The sequence below is a fragment of the Brassica napus genome, chromosome C8 (genome assembly GCF_020379485.1).
Source record: "Brassica napus cultivar Da-Ae chromosome C8, Da-Ae, whole genome shotgun sequence".
Lineage (NCBI taxonomy): Eukaryota > Viridiplantae > Streptophyta > Magnoliopsida > Brassicales > Brassicaceae > Brassica > Brassica napus.
This window is the reverse complement of record NC_063451.1, coordinates 17,624,268-17,649,383: the sequence shown is the minus strand read 5'-3', so window position 1 is coordinate 17,649,383 and position 25,116 is coordinate 17,624,268. Positions and strand designations below refer to the sequence as shown.

Genomic DNA, 25,116 nt, shown 5'->3' with positions numbered 1-25,116 from the left:
TCTCTTCTCTCTGATTTTTTTTTTCTTTTGATTGCAGGTGATATAGTGGAGAAGGTGGGTTTAATAGATGTGTTAACGGGTGGAGTTGGTGGAGTGGAGAAGTTAGGTCGTGACAACTGAATTGAAATCTACTGAGTTCTTGTTTTCTGATTTTACCCCCATGGAACTTCCTGTCTCACTAGCGAAAGCACCATGATTCCAGAAAGAATCAAAAATATCAACCGGCTATAATTCATAAGCACAAAGCAAGATGTACATCAAAAATATATAATTTTGTACATGTGTACAACCAAATAATTATACATAACACTGATTGTACACATGTACAAACATCTAACAGTGGCAATGTAAGCAACGGAAAATCAAACACTTACAGTACCAAGTTCTTAAATAATCCCCATTAATGAACACATGTGAACCCTTTCATTCACATAAACCATCCATCCTCATCCTTTTACAAAGGCATTTTCTATCCTTCAGATGTACACATGTACAATGATATTATGTACGCATCGACGTACTCATTTCAATGTATTCGTGTACACAAACATTTCATGTACACAAACATTTTATGTACACACATGTGTGGAATTTTGCAATTTTGTAATAAAATCCAAATCCGTGGCTTCAGTGTCTCTAGTCCTAGGTTTGATCTGTGTTTTCACATTTTTTCTTAATTTTAATATAATTTTAATGAGTGACAATTTTATAATAAAATTATCATCTTCATATGAGGGTTTCTCATGATTTCTGAGCTAATCATATGATTAAATGTAAACAATATCAATAAAATCCTTGTAGTCTGGTGGAATAGATGCAATATTTAGGAAAGCAAGTCATGGGTACGATACTCAACAGACTCATTTTCGCTTATTTTCCAAAAAATTAATTAATGGCATTTTCGTAATTAAAAGCATCGTCTTCCTCAAAAAGTCACTAGGGTTCTGGAACTTTACAACGCAGCCGCCATGGATTATTTTCACTTAATCTTCTTTTCTTTTTGCGTTTAGACAGAGATTAACACTTCAAACTTGTAGAACTATCATATACTAACGATTTTAACCTTCAGAATAAGAAAAAAAAACTAAGATTTTACACTTCCCCTAATTTACCGATTAACACAAAATCGAGACATTCATCAACCAACGAGCATTTAACCACCGCAAATTCGGACGCACCATCACATCTCGGATTCTTAAGCTTCGTTGTTAGCCAACATCTCATCCCAACAATCTTTTTTAGGTTTCGTCAAAAATATAAGAAAATTTCGTCAAAAAAAATTTGTGGGTCAAATTAGAATACAAATTTGGATTGGTGTTTTCTTAGGTTTTAAAATTCAAATACGTTTGAAAAGGAACGAGGCAACTGAGCACAAAAAAAAAACACAATTAGGTTTGTTGAAAAAGGAGTAATATTGTGTGAACAACCAACAAGAAATTACCTTATTAGTTGTAACTGTCTGAGAGTGTAATAAAAAACTTAAAACTGCCTCTAGATGTAAATGACTCTAATTAGATTCACGGATTGTAGTTTTTTGATGAAACAGTAGATTGTAATCTTCTGTGTCCCAAAAAAAAGAAATTAGAAAATATTGTAAAGTTTTCTTTTCAAAAAAAATGTATCGTAAAGTTTATGTAGTGGGATTTATTTGAACAATTTGTTTTTGATTTATATCATATACGTGAGTCGAGTTGTCTTGGTTCTATGACAAAATATTACGTGTGTTTGCAGAAACTTTTCACCGATTCAATTTTTTTTCCGCAATAAACTAATTTTGTTCCACTGTTATTTGATCTATTCGAAAAAGGTTCTTTTGATGGCAATAAATCGAAATAACCATCTTCCGTGTTAAGTGGAGGTTCTCTCTCCTCTCCCTAGAGAGAGAGAATTCTCTCTAAAACTACTCCCTTCTTCACAAAACTAAATCATTTAGAAGGGTGGAAAAATCGTTTTGTTTTTTTGCTGTAATATAGTTTCGATCTTAGGATCGATGTTCTTTTCCGAATAGCGGATATAAAATTTCGCGTAGGCGATTTTTTTTTGCTTTTCAAACCAAATTAGGATCTGTTCTTCATGTTCTTCGATTTTATTTTCCTGTTTGGTTTGAAATTTAATAAAATCCTGATCATCTTTTGATCGGTTTTATCTTTACTTTCCACTTCGTTTCAATTCTAATCCCGTTGATTTCTAAGCAGACACCTTCTTCACCGTTCACTTCAATCTCTTTCACAGAGAATCAGTCTTCACAAGAAAGATTAGCCTTAATTGGCAAAGGTGAAGCATCTCTTCTTGAAAAAAGGATCGAGTTTGATAGATTCTGAAGTCGATTATGAGATGGATTCAGAAGAGTCGGCGTTACTTTGACGGTCTGGCAAAGGGTCTTCTCTCGATCAAACTTTAGCTTTCTCCGGCGTAAATTACCGTGGATAAAAGGCCTCTCTGGTTTAAGCAATCAAGGTTAAGGTGGAAGGTATACCAAGGAGTACAAGGTTAAGTGGAGTTAAGGTCGTGGCAGAGTGAAGCTTACGGCGGAATCAAGCTTGTCGTGGATTATTGGAAGAAGCATCGCCGGTTGGTTTGCGTCTTCGCCGGAGGTGAGAAGAAGCTTGGTGTCCTCACTTTACTCAGATGAATGCCACGTAGCAAGCCTAATCTACATGAGTGACACGTTTATGTTCTGAATTGCAATATCTTTTGATAAGATATCGGTTGTGTAGTTGGGCCAAGATCAATATTTGTAACTTGGCCTTTGTACTTTTTTAGTCCATGAGGCTTATAAAACTTGAGTCGACAAAAAAAAAAACCCATCTTCCGTGTTTTTTGATCAAACGAACCATCTGTTGCCAAAAACGAACCAAATGTTGCCAAAAAAAAAAAGAACAAAGGAACCATCTTCTTATTTACATATCAAAACATCAATCAATTGAACACTGTTATTTTTTTCTATTCAAATATGTTATTGCAGATAATATACATTCTTTTATAATGTATCGAAGGAAGCGAAATGCATAATTACTCTGCAGTTGTCGCTGTGACGGCTGGGAGGTTCGTCATTTTTGCGACCATGATTAACCCCAGTCTCTTAACTGGGGTTCTTAGCTTCGGTTAAAAAACGGTTCTTAGTTTTTCTTAGATTTTAACTAAGAAAAGCTAAGAACTGTCTCTTAAATAAGAAATATAAAAGCCGTCTCTTAGCCGAAAAGTGTAAAAAAAAACAAAAAAATGTCAAATCATGAATTAAGAACCTCGGCTAAAAGACCGAGATTAATCATGCCCTTAACAATGAGTTTTAGCATCGATGTACTGAAATTGTCTGCACCGTCAGTTACTTAATCTTACCCGATGCCGAATCTAATTGTAAGTTTAGTAGCTTTTAGCCTTTTATTAATTTTGAATAATTGGGAAGTACTAATTTTGTTTTCACCAAAAAATATACTAAGATAATTGTGAACAACAAAAATTAAATAGTAAAAGTTTAATTGAAATTCTAGTTATCCCTGGTAGCCCGATCAGTGAGAACCTAAATAATGCAAATCTCGATGCTAGTCGGTATACGAAGTTAAGATTTACGCCTTTTGAACATTGTGTATACTAATTACTTTTATGTATTATTATTTATTAACTTATTTTACACATTATAAAATAAAAAATAAAAAAATATATATTTGATAATCCAAAAGTTAGTAAATATTATATATATTGTCATCAGCATACGACAAACTCTATTAGAATCATATTAATCAAAGAGGGGACTCCATGTCCATAAAGACAGACTAAAACGGTTGACTTTGATCACCACGTATTATACTAGTTTGTCTGTCTTTGTATTTTGCTTCCCGGAAACATGAACGTCGCGAAAAACATGAAATTTTCTTTGGTTCATTGAATTTCTTCAAGATAGAATGCAATACATGTCATTCTTCTGATTTCGAAACCATCTTCACCAACCGAGAACAATATATTGCAAACGTCACATAGAACTATCACAGATTTACATTTCTTTACCCAAATAAAAGATTCAAATTCTTAATGCAGGGGGAGGAGATAAGCAACTTCTTATATTCCTTGCTCCCATTAAACCGTCGAATCCTTCTAGTGTATGTGTATTGTACCAGCCACTTTCGGAGAATTGATATGATCCTTCTAAAAACCATCCGTAAAACATCATCTTTTTATCTTTGGGATGATCCCGGGTTGCTCCCTTGTGCTTTGAGTGATATGTTAGTGGGTCCCCATAGGCAGTTTTTTTTTTAATTTGAACATCCTTCCACATCGTTGATTCTGTCTCAACCAAAAAACAATATCTCTGGAGTTCCTATCAGTATCATTGAAAATCTTGTCATTTTGCCTTTTCTAATTATACCACAGAATTCATACAAATTGTGCATCTTCTATTTACGGTGTGATCTTCCAAAACAAATAGTCCATATTTGCAAAACCCGACTGTAGAGGAAAACTACCTGGATTATTAGTAAATGTTATATATATAATATAACTAAATTGGCGCGATAACATACATAAAAATAATAATTTTTATTTATTTACAATTAATTTATGGTAAATAAAGAAAACAATCACTTTGATCTATTTTATATGGTATATGATTAAATTTAAATGATGTTAACATATATATAACATATTAAAATATGATTGTCAATTAATATCATATAATTTTATGATCATTTGCAGCTTTTTATGATAAAAAATTAACTTCGCAGTTTTAATAGTTTAGCAATTTATAATTATTTTTAAATTTTTTTTTAGTTATTCTATATCTAAATAATTGTGTTTGAGAAAAACAAAAGTGTAGGATACTTGGCTTACTTAAAATCTTTTCAATCTAAATATAACTTATGTTAACGAATACGATTTCAAACTGAATTAGAAAATCATAAGAAAATGAAAACCATTTGTGAAAAATAAAAAAAACGAAAACCAGATCGCACACACATTGGACAATCCTCCGCTGAACATTTGAATGGCTAGCTCCCACTCAAATGTTTAATTCAAAGAATATGCACTAGTCAACTACTCTGTCTTGCATTGCATTGTATTGTAGTCTACCTAAATCAAATCCCCCCAATATAACTGAATAAAATATAGGGCCATAACACATGTTTAAGGCTATCAGGAACTTGCAAATCATAGAGTTATGATCCCAGTTATTAATATGCATGTAGTATACATACATACAATGTTTTTCTGTTCTGTCTCTCGTTCTTGCACTGCCAAATCACTGATTGGTTTATCACTAATCAAATCGCTCTCTCTACACACATATTCGATCTATACTAGTTGATTGTGCTCATAATCAACGATACAAAGAACCTCTATACGAAGGGCTCCAGTAGTCGTTGCACTGTTATCACGGTATGCAATTGGGGTGCAGGAAATATGAACCAAGGAAAGACCTCTACTCTTTAGATCTATATGTTTTGGTCCTCTTTTGTTGTGATCTTCTCGGTCCCATGCTCCCCATGGATCCTAAAACCATACATATGAGACTAAAATTAATAAACAAGCTTAGACCGTCACTAGCATAATATTGAGACTCATATTGAAAAAATCCCCACATTTTCTTCTGTGATGTTACCTTAATTGATGAGTTCTTCATATATGGAGTGCTTAGCAGCTGCATGATCGTAAAAAGACAACCAAATGATCAATTGTCCTAATTTTAACGTGCATGTAAAGCATTTTACCTTTACTTGCTCTTGATAAAAAATTATGTAAGTGATGGCCTCCTGCAGCACAGAGGCAGTATACGTCTGAAAGGTTTTCAAACAAAAAATTAAATATTTTTCCATGTATTAAATTAAGGAGAAATATATAAGAAAATGAAAACTAAAACAATGAAGAGAAAATTGTTTTTTTAGAACAAAAGAACGATAACTATGTCTTTTTAGACTAATATCTATTTTGTGTCATTTTTGCCAATAATATCCTTTAATATTTTTGAAAATAAATTTAATAAATAGTTTTACAAACAAAAAAATTGAAAAAATAGTAACTATTGATAAAACACCTATATGAACTTAGTGGTATTTTTTTCAGTTCTAAAAATGTTTAAATCATAATTTTCAGATTTTTCTAAATAAAGTAGAAATGACATTCTACGAAGTAGAAAACTAAATCTATTTTTTTCATTGAATCTACAATGTTTAGAATACGTGATCTACGTAAATAAGAGTATTTAAAAAATATTTAGAATACACATTCCGCGCTTAACCTACCGATCTAAAATCTTTAGAAATCAAAATTCTACATATTAATATAAATCTAAAACACGTAGAAACAGACTTCTACATATTTACTGTAAATCTAAAACATGTAGAAATCAAAATCTACACATTACTATAATTCTAAAAACCTGTAGAAACCGATTTCTACATATTAGTTGTATTCTACGGATAAGAAATCAGTTCCTAAAAATATGGAAACAAAATATTTGGGAATATTCATTTTCATATTTTGAAAAAATCGATTTAAAAAAAAAACAAAAAAAAAACAAAAAAAGTGGTAACCTTGTTCTCACACCGTCTTCTATTTTTCATTGATTGTTCACAAAATTTTCACATTATTTCTACCATGATTCATATCTATGCTTCCAAAGATCGATCGGTCAATAATTCGAGATCAGTCGATCTGTATGAAATCGACCTCTGCCGATCGAGTAAAATGGACCAGGTCGATCAGTATATGCTCCGCATTTTTTTGTTCTGCATAATGATTAGGATCGATCGATTTGTTTGACCTTGTAATTTCGGATCGATTGATCCCGCTTGATCGAACCCATTATTTATTATACTTAAAAATTACAATTTTAAGGGCATTATTGTCATTTTGAAAATAATTTGCCTAATAGTACATAAAGTATATGAGATTAGTCTAAAGGTATATCGTTATCATTTTTTTGGGAGACACAATTTGCTGTAGCGTTGTGATCTTGTCTCGAAGCTTAGCTTTTGGTAATTCCTGCCATTTATTTTCGAATAAATAATCTGAAGTAATTTTTATATTTTATTTAGCCAATATTTAGTTTCATTTAAAACATTTTCTATTAAAAAAATCATTATTCTATGTTTTTAGAAACAGTAGAGAAAATAATTAATGGTTCGTTATCTATATATGTTAACGTTTCAATATAAATTTTAATTTTAAAATTCTTATAAAGGATAATTCGGTGCCTGAAATTATATGGAGACGCGTCTGGGCAATGCATCAACTATCAGAAGTCTTCCATTATTTTTGGTTCACAAATTGATGACAGTGTGAAGGTTGCCGTGAAAAATATCCTAAGTATTGAACATGAGGGAGGGGAAGGTAGTTACTTGGGTCTTCCAGAATGTTTCAAAGGATCCAAACGAGAGCTTCTAGATTTCATATCTGAGAAACTCCAATCCCGGCTTCATGGTTGGTATGCTCAGGCCCTGACTCAAGGAGGCAAAGAAATTCTATTGAAGTCTATTTGTTTTGCTTTACCTATTTACGCAATGTCGATTTTTAGACTACCGAAAGACCTGTGTAAGAAGCTCACAAGCATGATGACAGAGTTCTGGTGGAGTAGCGGGGAGAAGAGAAGGAAAATAGCTTGGGTTTCATGGCAGAAGATGTGCCGTAAGAAAGAGGAGGGAGGTCTAGGATTCCATGATATCGAGCAGTTTAACCAGGCTCTTCTCTGCAAGCAGGCATGGCGGGTATGGTCTAGACCACAATCTTTAGTTGCTCGAGTCTTGAAAAGTAGATATCATCGGCATAGTGACTTCCTCGAATGTGGTTTGGGCAGTAGACCTTCATTTGCATGGCGTAGTCTGTTGTTTGGAAGATCGTTATTCAAAGAGGGTCTGGTACGTGACGTGGGTGATGGCAGAGACATTAGTGTATGGCGTGATAATTGGATCATCGACAAGGTCCCTAAGACGCCAATGTACAGGCAGGACAGTGTTGTTGACCTCACGCTGTGTGTTTCGGATCTCTTAATTAAAGGTTCATGAAGATGGAATGTTGAATTTGTTAGACAGACTTTCTTAGCAGCAGATGCCGAGCTGATACTTAAACTTAAACCACATATCAGGAGGAGGGTTCTTGGAAATGGGGTTTTACCTCTAATGGCTGTTACACCTCTCAATCTGGAAGGAGACTACTTGGAATTCTGCAAGAATTACAACAACCTCAGCCGAATGGGATCCCACCAATTGAAAAGAGCTTATGGAAAGCTATTTGGAAGATTCGTGCCCCACCCAAGTTAAAGCATTTCCTATGGAGAGTTTTGTCTGGTGCTGTTCCTGTAAAAGAAAGACTGAACTCAAGAGGCTTGCAGTTAGATGCGAGATGTAGCTTATGCCACTTGCACTCTGAATCGATTTGCCATTTACTTTTCTCATGCCCTTTTGCTAAAGAAGTATGGGACCGGTCTGGTGTCCAATTACCAGCAGCAGGATTCTCAAGATCCTCAGTGTTTCTTAATGTTTACCATTTGATTTTTGTCAATGGTCGAAGATCCCACCACAAGCAAAACAGAGTTTTCCCTTGGGTTATGTGGCAAGTGTGGAAAGCGAGAAACATTCTCCACTTCGAAAAGACTCAAACAAGCTCGGAGATGACATCATCCAAAGTCGTAGAAGATGCGGGTGCGTGGTTTGATGTGAATTTCGGTGAACAGAGTGGTATGGAAGATGTTGGGGAGGGATGTAATAACTCCATTTCATGGTGTCGTCCTCCGGTTGGCGTTGTTAAGTGTAATGTTGGAGTTAGCTGGTCCGGTTCTAAACTTTTATGTGGTGCCTCGTTGATCATTCGGAACCATGATGGTAAGGCGCTGCTACACAGTCGTCGAGCTTTTAAGAATGTCATGTCTAAATTGGAAGCTGAGCTTAAAAATTTTTGTTGGGTGGTGGAAAGTTTGGCTTCGCTGCATTATACGAATGTCATCATTGAATCCAACTGTCCTCACGTCCGGGAGGCTTTCATAGATCCTACCAGGTTTCCTTGGTTTAGGGAGCTGACTGATAATTTTAGGCAAACTTTGCCTTCCTTGTTTCCTTGTTCGGTGGAACATGTCATGGATGTAAGGAACATAGTAGCTGAGGAAATTGCAGTTAGTGTCACTCGAGATTTTTGATATCAATCCTATGTTGCATTGGGCGGTCCCCGTTGGCTGATGAACGTTCTGGAAGTGGAAGCTCAGAGAGCTGGCTCTTGAGTCTGCGTAGTTTGCAGCAATGTGTTTTGCGACTTGGGTTTGGGAGTGCTACTTACTCCTCATCGATACCCTTATAGTCTCTGCTTTGTCTTTTTTATGTCAGTTTTTATTTTTATGCGCCTTTCTCTTCATTTCTTAGCTAGAATTCAGGGTGTTTCATGTACCCTTCTTGTTCCAAAACATTAAAACCAGTGTTATAAAAAAAAAATAAGAAAGGATAATTCAATCTCAGCGTCATTATTTGTCAGCGTATAAAGTTTTACTTTTGAAGTAGATCCACTAGTTTTTTAGTTAACCCAAAATATCACTATTTTTACCATCTTTTTAAAAATGTAAACGTACTAAGGGCATGATTAACTCCGGTCTCTTAGTCGGGGTTCTTAATTCATGATTTGATACTTTTTTTTTTTTACACTTTTCGGCTAAGAGACGGCTCTTATATTTCTTATTTAAGAGACGGTTCTTAACTTTTCTTAGTTAAAATTTAAGAAAAGTTAAAAAGCGTCTCTTAACCAAAGCTAAGAATCCCAGTTAATACACTGAGATTAATCATGGTCTAAGGTGCACACATAAACATAATTATCTTATGTAGAGATCACCTTATCCGGCGAGAGTGTAGAGCGGCCGCCGCACTTGACCTTCTTCGAGACCTCATGGGAAACTTCATCACATCTTTTCTTCTTCCCGATGTTTGTTGTTCCCAACCTCGCAGTTGCCTGCAAATAGCTTCTGTAAAACCCGATCCTGGCTTCTAAGCCCAACATGGATCCGCGGCCCTACTTAGCTAATCATGTAGTTTATGTTCAATTTTAAGGTTCAATAATTTCTAAGTCATGATCAAATATCTGAGGTTCAAGCAAACCGATTTCTAAATCTGAACAGATAAGAAGAAATTGTATCTTTATTAATATAAAACATGTGATCCAATACATATATTCAGTTGCACAATAAGCTATCATAAGTTCATGTGTTCATACTAACAATACTATCCCATATCCCACACATCCATCCACGACTCAGGTCCTCATGGTTCCTTGGCCTTGCCACGGTCCTGGTCTGATCCTGAAACCAACACACACCACAAGACATATGTATAAGTACAATCCGATACCCTAACAATCATATCTAACATTGCATGGTTCAGTTCACCTAATCTATGTTCCATGAACTAACCAATCAGTTCACAAGGCACACGGCCACACTCAGGATACCACATAGGACATCCAGAACACACAATCAACAAACGGCCAGACTGATCTAATGTGATCTAACCCATCGATCAGACCAAATCACATCCGACCATGATTAAATCCCAAACTTGACATACTCAAATAAATTCCCAAAAACTAATTAAAATTCATGACAATTCATGATAAATCCCAACTAAGAAGAATCCATGGTCAGAATCCAATGGATCGACCAGGATCATACTAGATTCGACCATGATCAGTCCGGCCAAAGGCCAGGGACTATGTTCCTGGACCGGCCCAGGCCTTGGTCCAGTTACACTGAGTCTGAAACACCAATCACATACAAAATATACATGAATAGAGATTGATCAGTAAAGAAATGACAAGAGATGGGTCTGGCTTCACCAAACCGACCACTGCCCACACGGAATTCCACCGCGACCATGGCAGGATGGTTCTGTCCATCCCACTCACCTTGGGCGTGCGCTCAGGAGTGCAAGCCCTTCCCTAAGTCCTTATCCTTGCCTCTGGTACCCATCATCAATCGATCTCCACTTCACACAGACCAAGTCCTGGTAAGGATCAATCACAAACTCAAACGGCCAAGGGTTTTGGCCGATCCCGTTCTTCTTTCTTTCTTTCTCTCTCTCACGAATTGGGCAGAGCTTTCCCTTAGAAAAAAATGTCTCAAATCTCGACCCCAAGGGTCTGTATTTATAGAGAAAGGTCGGCCAATAACTGCCTGGCCGAACAGGCATGACTTGGTGGCCGAATGGGTACAACTTGTACCATTCCCACCCTTTTGCCATAAACTGCCCCCAACCGCCCCTTTCTTCCTTTGGGCTGATCGATCACAAGCCCACAATGCATGCCCACACACATGGATCCCTTGTCCAAGCCACAACACCCATCAGACCCTCCTTGGCCACATGAGCCCCTCATCCACGGCCTGGTAACCACCCAAGACCCGGCCACATGACCAAGACCCAAACACTTCACCAAGCTGAGGTGAGCTGGTTGCTAGCTGCCCCAGCTAAGTGAGCTAGTAGTCCAGCTACTGGAGCTAATCTAAACTAGTGTGAGCTGCACTGAGTTTGATCTATCTGGTCGAGCTACTTCCCTGCATTGTCCAGCTGCCTTAGAACTCGTCCAACTCCTTTTCCCTTGTCTCCATCCGATTCTGGTTAAGTCTCAGCCTACTGATGCGCTTAACTATCCATTTACAGCCATGAAACGCTTGTCTTTAGGTCGTGTGACCTGACTGGTGCGTCTCCTTGCACCATGGCTGTGCCCGAAGGCTTTATCTAGAATCAAGGACATGACAAGTCTCCCCTACTTGAGATGGATTCGTCCTCGAATCCGACCCTAGACTTGTCTCCATGGAAAACTGACTATACCATTCTGGAAAATCAGCCTTCATCCGTGCTTCTGTCTCCCAAGTGACTTGCTCTTGTCCACTGCACTCCCAAACAACTTTGACCATCTCTATGGTCTTCCTTTTCATTGTTTTCTCTATTCTGTCTACAATCCGAACCGGCCTTGTCTCTAAGGTGAGGTTCGTGCCTAGATCAGATGGAATCTCAGGAATGACAATGTCTTGATCTGAAAGACATTTCCTTAACTGAGATACATGGAACACATTGTGAAATTCATTCATCTCTGTTGGTAGGTTCAGCTTGTAAGCCACCGCCCCAACCCTTTCTACGATCCGAAATGGACCCAAGTACCTTGGATCCAACTTTCTCCTGCCAGACACTCTTTTCCGACCTTTGAAAGTGATCATCTTAAGATAGACCATGTCATCCACCTCAAACTCCACATGTTTCCTCCTTTTATCCGCATAGGACTTATGGCGGTCTTGTGCTTCTTTAATCTTGTCCCTTATTAACTTGATCTTCTCTGTAGTCTCTTCCACTATCTCAGGTCTTATCATGCTGCGCTCCCACTTGGGTCCAACATAATGGTGTCGTGCAATGTCGCCCATACAAGGCCTCATAAGGTGACATCCCAATGCTTGTGTGGAAGCTGTTGTTGTAAACAAACTCCACCAAAGGCAAATGTCTTTCCCAGGAATTACCCCAGTCCAAGACACATGTTCTCAACATATCCTCCAACGTCTGGATAGTTCTCTCTGATTGACCATCCGTTTGTGGATGATAAGTTATACTCATGTTAACTCTTGTTCCTAAGGCCGTTTGGAAAGCCTTCCAGAAGTAAGAGGTGAACCGAGGATCTCTATCTGAAACAATACTGGCCGGCATTCCATGCAGGCGTACTATTTCATCCATGTAGATCTGCACCAAGGGCTCCACACCATCAGTCTTCTTGATTGGTATGAAATGAGTTGACTTGGTCAAACGATCCACCACTACCCAGACTGAATCTTTCCTGTTCCTGGTCGTGGGAAAGCCAGACACGAAGTCCATGGTGATGTGATCCCACTTCCATTCTGGAATAGGTAAACTCTGAAGTAGCCCACTGGGTACTTGATGCTCAGCCTTGACGAGTTGGCAAGTAGGACACTTAGCCACCCACTCGGCCACATCAGTCTTCATACGGACCCAATGGTAATACCTCTTGATGTCCTTGTACATCTTGTTCAGTCCAGGATGCACAAAGAACTTAGACTGATGAGACTGGCTCATAATCTCTTCCTTAAACTCCCTGACATTAGGAACACTGATCCTCCCATGGACCAAGATTGTACCATCTTGTGCAATCTGGTACTCCGTCTTATCATTTCGAGCAACCCTTTGGAGGTTCTCATCCAAGCCTTGTGCTTGTCTAATCCTGGTAAGAAGATCAGCCTGGTTCACTGCCTCCAAACCCAAAGGCTCGTCCTCGCTGGCCAATGTGTTTAGGTGCAACGACCTGACCATCCCTTCCAACATGTCCGCCTCCTTCTCAGTCGATACCTCAGCTCCTCTCCGGCTCAAAGAATCTGCCACCAGATTTGCTTTGCCTGGATGGTATGCAATGTCAAGATCATAATCGGCGACAAACTTCATCCATCTCCTCTGTCTCAAATTCAGCTCAGGTTGAGTGAATATGTACTTGAGACTCTTGTGGTCGGTTAAGATCTGAACCTTGGCACCATACAAGTATGATCGCCATATCTTGAGGGCAAACACCACTGCGGCCATCTCCAGATCATGGGTTGGGTAGTTTCCCTCATGTTTCCTCAATTGTCTAGAGGCGTAGGCAATGACCTTTCCGTGTTGGGTCAATACACATACCAATCCAGTGATGGATGCATCAGTGTATACCACATATGGTTGGTCAGCCTCTGGCAGCACTAGGATAGGTGCAATTGTCAACATATCCTTCAAGGTAGAGAAACACTTCTCACATTCTTCAGACCATACAAACTTTACATCCTTCCCAGTTAGTTGTGTCATTGGTTGAGCCAAGCTGGGAAACCCTTCGACAAACTTCCTGTAGTATCCGGCCAGCCCTAAGAAACTCCTGACCTCTGTTGCACTCTTAGGTCATGGCCATTCATGTATGGCCTTGATCTTCTCCGGATCAACTGAGACTCCCTGATCAGACATGATGTGCCCAAGGAATCCAACACTCCTTTGCCAAAAACTGCACTTGCTCAACTTGGCAAAGAGCTGTTGTTCTCTCAGCCGTCCCAGCACAGCCCTTAGATGCCTTTCATGATCTCCCTTGCTCTTGGAATATACTAGTATGTCATCTATAAAGATGATTACAAATTCATCCAAGAAATCTCGAAAGATAACATTCATCATCTTCATGAAGGCTGCTAGTGCATTGGTCAATCCGAATGACATGACCACAAACTCATAGTGGCCGTACCTGGTTCGGAATGCTGTCTTCCTAACATCATTTGGTTCAATAGGGATCTGATGATACCCTGAAGCCAAATCGATCTTAGAGAACCACTTTGCACCCTTGAGCTGATCCAATAACTCATCTATCTGAGGTAATGGGTACTTGTTCTTCACAGTAACCCGGTTCAACCCTCAATAGTCAATGCATAACCTGAAGCTACCATCTTTCTTTTTCACAAAAAGAACTGGTGCTCCCTAAGGTGACACACTAGGTCTTATAAAAGTCCAGCAACTCCTCAAGTTGCTTCTTAAGCTCGACCATCTCAGCAGGAGCCATTATGTAGGGACTTTTGGATAATGGGGCCGTCCCTGGTTCCAGTTCTATTATGAATGGGTCCGACCTATCAGGGGGAATGCCCTGTAGTGACCTAAACACATCATGGAACTCTCGGACCAGCGGTATTCCCTCCGGGTCGCCACCCCCCACGACCTCCTTAGTGGCGATTGTGGCCAGATAAGCTTCACAACCCTTCCTCATCATCCTCTCAACATGGATTGCTGACACCACCAAGCATCCAGAGATCAGACGTATACCTTGGAACCTGATCGGAGATCTACACCCACTCTCTAACTACACGCGCCCCCGGTGACAGTCAAGAGTGGCCCTATTCTTTCCAAGCCAGTCCATACCTAATATCACCTCGTGATTCTTTAGGTGGACTACCACAAGATCCACAGGCATGACCCTGTCTTGGATCACCACTGGGATGTCCTGAATCACCCCTAGTGAACTCATAACTTGCCCACCGGCCGCGTTCACTACTCCAGGACAATGCCCTATTCCCAACTGGAACAACCCCTTTCCGAGCATCCCTGGACTCACAAAACTATGTGTAGCTCCAGTATCAAAAAGTACGTGTGTTTTCACACCACCAATACTTAGGGTCCCTATACATGACCCAATCTAAGTATCTAACCATTCTAAGTTCTGTACCATGCAATTCTATTGAATTGAAAAGAACAAGGTAAGATAATTACCAGTGATCGCTCGGAATGGTCCAGCCTTGTCCTCATCCTTGGACAACTCATAGATGCGTGGTGCTGAGGTCTGCCCACGGTTCTGATCCGGCCTGCTAGCCTCTCCCCGGCTCTTGCTTGACCCGGATGACAGCTTAGGACAGTCCTTACGGAGATGTCCCTTTTTACCACAGTAGTGGCAAGTCCTGGTGTCACCACTAGCCCCTTGCTCCTGTCTAGGACAGTCAGGAGCTGAGTGGTCCATCTTGCCACATTGGAGACAAACTCTCATTGCTCTCCAGCATTCACCTCCATTATGCCTGCCATACTTGGGACACTCAGGCCTACCACTTGAAGGTTTACCTTCCTCAGCCGGGTCCCTCTTCCTCTTCCGGTCACTGCTACGACCAATAGAAGCCGTGTGGCTCCTGGTCTTCAGCTTAGCCTCTTCGGCCAGGTTAGTCTCCAGCATGGCCATCCTCTCAACCAGCTCAGACACGGTGTGGAAGGTACAGACTGAGCAGTAGGTTCGGAGCTCGACCCTTAGGCCTCTTATGAACCGACGAACCTGAACTGATTCATCCTCTAACTCCTTACCCACATAATGCCTGAGTCGGTTGAATTCCTCCTCATACTCTGTGACTGTCCTGCGACCCTGGACCAGGTCCAAGAACTTAGCCTCCAAACGATCCCAAGCCTCAGCTGGAAAGTACTTGTGGTTGAAATCAACCTCGAAGTCAGAGAAGCGTTCAATTGTGCCATTGGTACGCTTGTCTAGAGCCAACCACCAGTTGTGAGCATCATCTTCCAAGAAGTGAACCGCAATGTCCTTCTTGTAGTCTTCTGGGCAACGAGTTGAGCTGAAGTTACAGACCAGCCTACTCCTCCACTCGTCAGCCTCCAATGGATCAACACTTCCAGCAAAGTGTTTAGTGCCCAGCTTGAATATGTGATATAACAGATTCAGATAATCCATCCTCTTAGCTGTCCTAGCTGGGGGGTCGATCTCAATCAACTCAGCCACTTCCTCCACCTGGTTCTGAGCTGCTCGACCAGCTGCCTGAGCTGCTGCCACTGGACCTGTCCGATCATTCCCAATGGGAATGGCTGTCCTAACTGGTGCGAATGCTTGGGTCAAGGCCAAGATCTGAGTCCTCATAGCCTGCATGGCTTCAAGCACCTCCTTTATGGATGGTTCAACAGCCTTATTCACTTGGCCTGCTGTTCCATCCACCTGGTCATCATGGCGACCAGCATGTGAGGACTCTCCTTGATCCTCTAACCCTCTTTCCTGCTGCCGTCCAGCTCCATCATCTGGTTCCAGCTCCAGTTCCAGCTGGCGTCCAGCTCCATCCACACGGAACCTCAGTCGGATTGAGCTGAGCAATTGGCAGTCCGGTCCCCACATTTGTTCCATCCGTCTGGATTGGCAACAACACAGTTGGGTTAGCCCCATCTGTTTCCACTTGGCCGGACACACCAGCTGCTTCCTTCCCTTTCCGAGAAGTCCTAGACTTCTTTGTACCCTTGGGATTCAAATCAAACACTCAAATGTTAGTTCAACCAACATCTATATAAACAATCACACAATCCCGAAGGCTCACAACACAATCAATCTGACCTTACCATGAGACCCAACCGGATGTGTGGTGATTCCCCATAACCCCAAAACAATCCTAGAATCAACTCCGCTCTGATACCAACTTGTAAGACCCGATCCTGGCTTCTAAGCCCAACATGGATCTGCGGCCCTACTTAGCTAATCATGTAGTCACTACAAGAAATTTTTGTTTTAATAGCACAGCAACATAGCGTTTTTTCCGATTGTGCTATGGTTGACATACCCGTTAGTTTTAGATAGCGTTTATATATTTGGAAACGCTATGATAGAGTGGTATATATGAAAACGCTATGAAATCGTATGGTTTTAGTTGAACTATTGGAAGCAAATGAAAAAAGAAAACCGAGTAGGAAAGATAATTTCTATTTTATCTTTTTTTCGCCAAATACAACATAGCTCGATGAGTTAATACGATCACTATGTAGAAAAAGATATAGGGTGTGACTTTCTTTATAAGTCTATCAATTGGTCGTAGAAGGATCTGTTTGGGAAGTAAGAAGCCCCTTTGACATCTCTTCATCTGCAAAGAATTCTCGATGTGAAAACACAGAGACAAAGGGATGGTCAAAAAACTTCTTCTGTGGCTCAGGTAGTGACTGTAACACTTAGGTTTAATAGCAAAACGTAATAAAAAATGCTATCTTTGGCTTTTTGAATCCCTAAACTCTAAACAAGTTTTTAAACCCTAAATTCTAAATACAAACTTGAAACTCTAATATTTCAGCATCAAATCGTAAATTTAACTTCAAATCTTAGTTATAAACCCAGAAATTAATATTTTTTCAAAAATTAATCTCAAAATCTTAAAATCAATACCCCAAAACCTTTAACTTTTAAACTCTATACTATACCTTCAAAACTTAAACCATATATCCATATCCAAACCTTATGTAAACACTAATTTTTAAATAAAAAATTCCAAATCTAATATTTTTAAGTTCTAATAAATTGAAAACTAAAAGATAATACTTACAAAATATATAATATTTTCAAGTTCACTTTTTCAAACCTTAAATCTAACCTTTAAACCCTATACACAAACTTTTACTCTAAAATCTTATACTTTAAATGTAAAATTCAATATAGTTCTTAATATTAACTTTATAAATGTAAATGATAATTTAATTTTTATATAAATAAAATTAGTTAAATAATAAAATTACAATTTTTAAGACAACTATTAAATAAAAAACAGTTTTTGATTAGTTTATCTATGACCATTGATTACCTTTAATCCAATGGTTATAACACAATCTTCTGTTAATCTTTTTTTTTTTTTTCATTGGCCAACTAATTAAACAAAGCGAAAAATTTCTTATTGGTTAAAACAAGTGGTGAGGATAGCTACTATATTTGATCTCCACCGTTGATATATTCAATCTAACGGACAAAAATGATTCACTTTAATTTTATTTTTTTGGCATTATCTTTTTCATTTCTTCTCACAATCTCTCGTCTTCTCATCTCTCTCACCAATCTCTTCAATCTTCTTGCTCACTGATAACTCATCAGAAATCCTCCTCTCTCATTCATATTCTCCCATCATCTCTGCAGTCCTCCTCTCTCATCGCCTATTCAATCCTCATCTCAGGATTTCTCAAACTCGCCACCTCTGCTCAAGTCAGGAAGCCACCATTACCATGACCTCGCCTCCTCCTCCTTGGTTTGTTTCTTCTTTCGTTTTCATATTCTTTTTATCTTTTATTATCTGGTAAAATCTATTGCTTTTTCTCACAGATCTTGAATACTGATGAAAGGGATGCGCGCCAGAGGAGAATTTTGACATAGCGGAGATGTGTCGGAGGTGTTACGAACCAGAGGTGGAGGCGGAGGCAGATGCGGTTCAGAACAAGATGGCGGAGGCACGAAGCTGTTGAAGACGACGGTGTTTAGAAGATTGGTTTAGTTAGGTTTATTAGGTTTAGTTAGTAAATAGGGTTATGTTTAAGCTTAGTTTAAGTTTTTGGTTTAGTTTTGGTTTAAGACCTTTTCTTCTACCTAGATTCTTTTTTTTTTAATTTGTATACCATATATTTTTTGTAAAACAGTTTGATTATAAATCAGTTTAAATAATAAAAAAAATTTAAATATATAATCTAGTTTAAATTTTAATTATGTTTTTTTATTTTTAAATAATTAATTAAAATAAATAATTTTAATGCCAATAATAACAAAAAAACGCTATTAATGTATATTTAATTGCATATAAAAAAACGCTATAATATATCACAATATGATAGCAGTACAAAATACCGCTATCTAATGTGTTTGACCTATTATGACGGGCGATGATACAGAGCTTCATAAACCGCTATCGTATCGTTAGATAGTTTTTTTGACCGCTAACAAAAGCAATTTTTCTTGTAGTGAGTTTATGTTCAATTTTAAGGTTCAATAATTTCTAAGTCATGTTCAAATATCTGAGGTTCAAGCAAACCGATTTCTAAATCTGAACAGATAAGAAGAAATTTTATCTTTATTAATATAAAACATGTGATCCAATACATAGATTCAGTTGCACAATAAGCTATCATAAGTTCATGTGTTCATACTAACAATACTATCCCATATCCCACACATCCATCCACGACTCAGGTCCTCATGGTTCCTTTGCCTTGCCACGGTCCTGGTCTGATCCTGAAACCAACACACACCACAAGACATATGTATAAGTACAATCCGATACCCTAACAATCATATCTAACATTGCATGGTTCAGTTCACCTAATCTATGTTCCATGAACTAACCAATCAGTTCACAAGGCACACGGCCACACTCATGATACCACATAGGACATCCAGAACACACAATCAACAAACGGCCAGACTGATCTAATGTGATCTAACCCATCGATCAGACCAAATCACATCCGACCATGATTAAATCCCAAACCTGACATACTCAAATAAATTCCCAAAAACTAATTAAAATTCATGACAATTCATGATAAATCCCAACTAAGAAGAATCCATGGTCAGAATCCAATGGATCGACCAGGATCATACTAGATCCGACCATGATCAGTCCGGCCAAAGGCCAGGGACTATGTTCCTGGACCGGCCCATGCCTTGGTCCAGTCACACTGAGTCTGAAACACCAATCATGTACAAAATATACATGAATAGAGATTGATCAGTAAAGAAATGAGAAGAGATGGGTCTGGCTTCACCAAACCGACCACAGCCCACACGGAATTCCACCGCGACCATGGCAGGATGGTTCTGTCCATCCCACTCACCTTGGGCGTGCGCTCAGGAGTGCTCAAGCCCTTCTCCAAGTCCTTATCCTTGCCTCTGGTACCCATCATCAATCGATCTCCACTTCACAAAGACCAAGTCCTGGTAAGGATCAATCACAAACTCACACGGCCAAGGGTTTTGGCCGATCCCCTTCTTCTTTCTTTTTTCTCTCACACGAATTGGGCAGAGCTTTCCCTTAGAAAAAATTGTCCCAAATCTCGACCCCAAGGGTCTGTATTTATAGAGAAAGGTCGGCCAATAACTGCCTGCCGAACAGGCATGACTTGGTGGCCTAATGGGTACAACTTGTACTATTCCCACCCTTTCGCCATAAACTGCCACCAACCGCCCCTTTCTTCCTTTGGGCTGATCGATCACAAGCCCACAATGCATGCCCACACACATGGATCCCATCGGACCCTCCTTGGCCACATGGGCCCCTCACCCACGGGTGGTCTTGGTAACCACCCAAGACCCGGCCACATGACCAAGACCCAAACACTTCATCAAGCTGAGGTGAGCTGGTTGCTAGCTGCCCCAGCTAAGTGAGCTAGTAGTCCAGCTACTGGAGCTGATCTAAACTAGTGTGAGCTGCACTGAGCTGTCCTGAGTTTGATCTAGCTGGTCGAGCTACTTCCCTGCATTGTCCAGCTGCCTTAGAACTCGTCCAACTCCTTTTCCCTTGTCTCCATCCGATTCTGGTTAAGTCTCAGCCTACTGATACACTTAACTATCCATTTACAGCCATGATACGCTTGTCTTTAGGTCGTGTGACTTGACTGGTGCGTCTCCTCACACCATGGTTGTGCCCGAAGGCCTTATCTAGAATCAGGAACATGACAGCTTCCATGTTCGTGTTTAGCGTCCACGGTGCATAGACTAACATTGCCAATTTAGCATAATGCATGGTGGAATTACGAAATTTTAAATCAATTAGTGGGATGGAATGAATAGTTTTTACATACCATTGATGCCATTTGATGCTCTTTTAAGTTTAAGGCCTTGAAGCATGGCTTAAACGACGGATTAGTATCCGTTAATGGCCTACTCAACCTAATATCAAGGAAACTCCTAGAACTTTCTATAGCATCATGAAATAGCGAAGGACCACCACTTAATCCATTATTATAACAAAGATCTTCCTCATTTTTCACTTCCAACACTTGTCTATACAAAGAAATGTCGTCGTTTGTCTGATCAAAGTGATGGTGACGGTTATGGTTCATATCAGGTTTATTCGGTGGCGCAAGTGACCGGTGTTTGCCTACGAGATCCGTCGACTTTGACAGCCCACTACTTTGATCGTACCTAACTTGGTTTGCGTCGTAGATCCAACTATTACCGTTAGCGTTATCGCAGACTGGCTCAAAAGGTAATTCTGGTGCTGTTGATGACTTATTTTTTGAAGAGGTTATGTGATTGTGGTGATGATGACCCATCATTTGATCCCCTAAGCTTCTACCAGGGCCAGGCCTGTACATACATTTATATAAATTATATTCTCATTATTATTAATCAATGTATGTCTAAATTACAAAACATATATTAAGGTAAATATGGTCTCAACTATTTTTTTAATATTTAGTGCATTCTTCGCGTAAATTTATGTGCAGTTTGGTAATTTGTAAAGCATTCGGAAGGATAATGTTGGTTGCGTTAACGTTTTTGCTTCAACAAATACATATAATAATCTTGTAAAGTTTTCCCTTTATATAGGGGTTACAAGAGAGATAAATGGAAATACAATAATAGGAAAGATTACAAATCATAAACATAAACGAATTAGAAAATAGGCAAGTTGTAGCCGCCTCTCTCTCCTCTTCAAGTCTCGCGGCCGCCTCTTTCTCTCTAGGGTTGGGCCGTCTCTCTCTCTAAGTGTATGGGCCGGTTATGGACCAGGCCGGTTATGTACATCCACCAATTGATTTATAACACTCCTCCTTTGATGCCATAACCATACAGAGATTGTAATATGCTTAATGTTGCCTCATTAAAACCTTATCAGGAAAACCCAGTGGGACAAAACCATGATGAAGGAAAAAGAGTACAACTCGTACTACTCCCCCTGATGTGAACCTCAGTGGAGGTCCTTCAGCCTACGCATCCCAATCTGATGCGTGAGCTTCCTGAACGTGCAGGTAGGAAGTGCCTTGGTGAATAGGTCAGCTGAATTGTCACTGGATCGTACTTGGACGACCTGGACCTCACCGGCTTTCTGAAGCTCGTGAGTAAAGAAGAACTTAGGCAATATGTACTTCGTCCTATTACCTTTTATGTAACCGTCCTTGAGCTGAGCAATGCACGCATCATTGTCCTCATACATCACGGTTGGCTTTTTGCACTCGGCCATCCCGCAATCAGCTCGGACGTGTTGGGTCATCGACCTCAACCAAACACACTCGCGGCTGGCCTCATGTATGGCCAAGATTTCCGAGTGATTAGATGAAGTGGTCGCGATGGTTTGTTTCATTGAATGCCATGATATGGCCGTACCTCCATGTGTAAAGACATATCATGTCTGTGATCGAGCTTGATGTGGATCTGATAAATAACCAGCATCAGCAAAGCCAACTAAACCATCATTGTTATGGTTAGTATAATATAGACTTAAGTCTTTCGTTCCTTGCAGGTAACGAAGAACATGTTTGATCCCATTCCAATGCCTCTGGGTCGGACATGAGCTAAACCTAGATAGTAGGTTCACGGCAAAGCTTATATCAGGCCGTGTGTGAGTTGCCAAGTACATTAAAGCTCCTATGGCACTGAGATATGGCATTTCGGGACCTAGGTCATCTTCATCATCCATCTTGGGACAGAATGGGTCAGTGTCCAGGCCGAGAGACCTCACGACCATGGGACTGGTCAGAGAATGGCAATCAGCCATATTGAATCTCTTGAGTACCTTTTCAGTGTATGCCATCTGATGCACAAGGATCCCATCATTTATGTACTCAAGTTGTAATCCCAAACAGAATTTTGTTTTCCCGAGATCTTTCATCTCGAGTTCTTTCTTAAGGTATTCAACCATTTGGGAAATTGTATCTAGAGGTTCCTAGGATATTCAGATCATATATTTCGATGATTATCAATATTGTTCTCGAGAACTTGCTGTACATTTAGCTCAATACCCTCTAGTACTTTCATTATCCAGTGGACCATATAAATATGCAGTCACTACATCAGTTTGCTGCAAGTATAATTTTCTCTCTTATATAACCAGACTTATAAGAAATCTTAAAAGTAGTTGTATCCACCACATGGGAGTATATCTCCTCATAATCTATTACTGGTCTTTGTGAGAATCCTTGTGCAACATTAGCTTTATATCTCACGATTTCTATTCCTCACAAGACCCATTTATATCCACTGGTTTTAACATCATATGGCGTCTTAATCATATGGCCAAATACGCCTTTCTTCTTTAAACTATTTAACCCCACATTTCCAGTCAATCTGTTCTACGAGTGCGCACTCTTATATTGACGTGGGTTCATGATCCTCGCTTATATTCATAAATTCAAGTGCTACCTTGTATCATCTTATGTCGATATTCCTTATTGTGTTCCATTATGTTCCAGACATGATATAATCGATTGAAATTCATTATTATCAGGACTTTTAATACTTTGCAGCTTGGCGTCCCAAGCTACATTGTTTGGTACCTGTACCTTAGAGCCGGCCGGCCTTATCTCTATGTTTGGGATGGTTTCCTTGACCTCGGATTTGTTTTATCATTATATGCACCTTTCTCTTTTGTTTTCGAGGATTCTTATCTTTGGAACTTATTGGTCTATCTTGTATAAACTCTGTAGCAACTTGACTGTGTCTCTCTTAGACATCAATTTAGTTGGTGCTTTACAAGCTGGTTTATATATGACTTAGTCATTCTTTTTCGGGTCAGCAAATGTGCCTGACATTTGATTAGCTAGCTTTGTAAATGTATAATCTTTGGACGTCTATTTCACATTCTTTAGTCCGAGGATCTTGCCAAGACATTGATGGTTGATTCCATTCTATTTCTTTTACCAGCTTATTATTTTCTCCCCCTAATGTTGGATAGTCGGATCCATTAAAATTTGCAATCCGTGTTCTTGGCCACTAAATAGATCACCCATATTTGGCTCAAGGTACTTCATTATTTGTGGGAGATTCATATCCAACATATATCCCCATCCACATCCTCTTCTAAGGATCCATCTTAGACGGCACATATATTTGTGGTGGCTTATCCAAATATCTCAAGATGTTATATGTCTGGCTCATGACCCGTAATAAATTTGAGATGAGAATATCTATGCTCACTTAATGGTCTGATGCTTATTAGTTAAGATGCATGTAAATTTGTGTGTCCCCAAGCCTTGGACTGAGAGTTTGGACCTATGGGTAATGGCCAATACATATTTATAAAAGGATTCAGCCAAGCTATATATAGTATGGACATGTGCGGATTTGTCCTCACTGCCCCCTCATGGACATACTATAATCTTTAAGTGCTTTGGGACATCATGGCCTAATGAGTTTCCCTTGTGTTCATGCTACATACGTGAGATTCTATAGGATAACTCTTTGTACCCTTTCCAATATCAATTTCGCATCATGTTTTGGACCAGGATGGCCAATCCGGTCAAACCATAAAGTGTATAATTTGGTGGGTAAACCATTCTGGTTACCATGACTTTTGCCTCTATCATGCTGATCTTGGCATAGTCTAGATCAATAGGGAATGCATGTATAGTCTTTAGGACTTAATATGGCCTTGGGCGATTTTCATAACTCTGAAGGAACTGTTGTTTCCTTTTGCCCATTGTATCATTGTGGAAACCATTCTTATATCTTTATATTTTATAATCTCAATGGGTTTTTTTGGGTGAATATAAAGCATCTAAATGCTTACCCTTATACATATCTGGCCATAGCCCTTAATGTGTACCATACCCGCAAATCATATTGGCGTTTTCAAAAATCATTCATTCCTTTTATTAAGTTTTAATAAAACAAGTTAATAGAAATGAAAAACATAGAAATGAAAAATACCAAAACAAAGAACACATA

At 39.3% G+C, this 25,116-nt stretch overlaps 1 long non-coding RNA gene and 1 pseudogene across 1 annotated transcript; one reads left to right on the top strand and one right to left on the bottom strand.

Annotated features, from left to right (window-relative positions):
- Positions 1 to 1,895: 1,895 nt before the first annotated feature.
- LOC106393112 lies at positions 1,896 to 21,856 on the bottom strand (annotated as a pseudogene).
- LOC125591401 lies at positions 17,955 to 18,914 on the top strand. Its single transcript, XR_007327395.1, has 2 exons — positions 17,955 to 18,487; positions 18,562 to 18,914. It is a non-coding gene; the product is annotated as an uncharacterized LOC125591401 (long non-coding RNA).
- Positions 21,857 to 25,116: the final 3,260 nt, after the last annotated feature.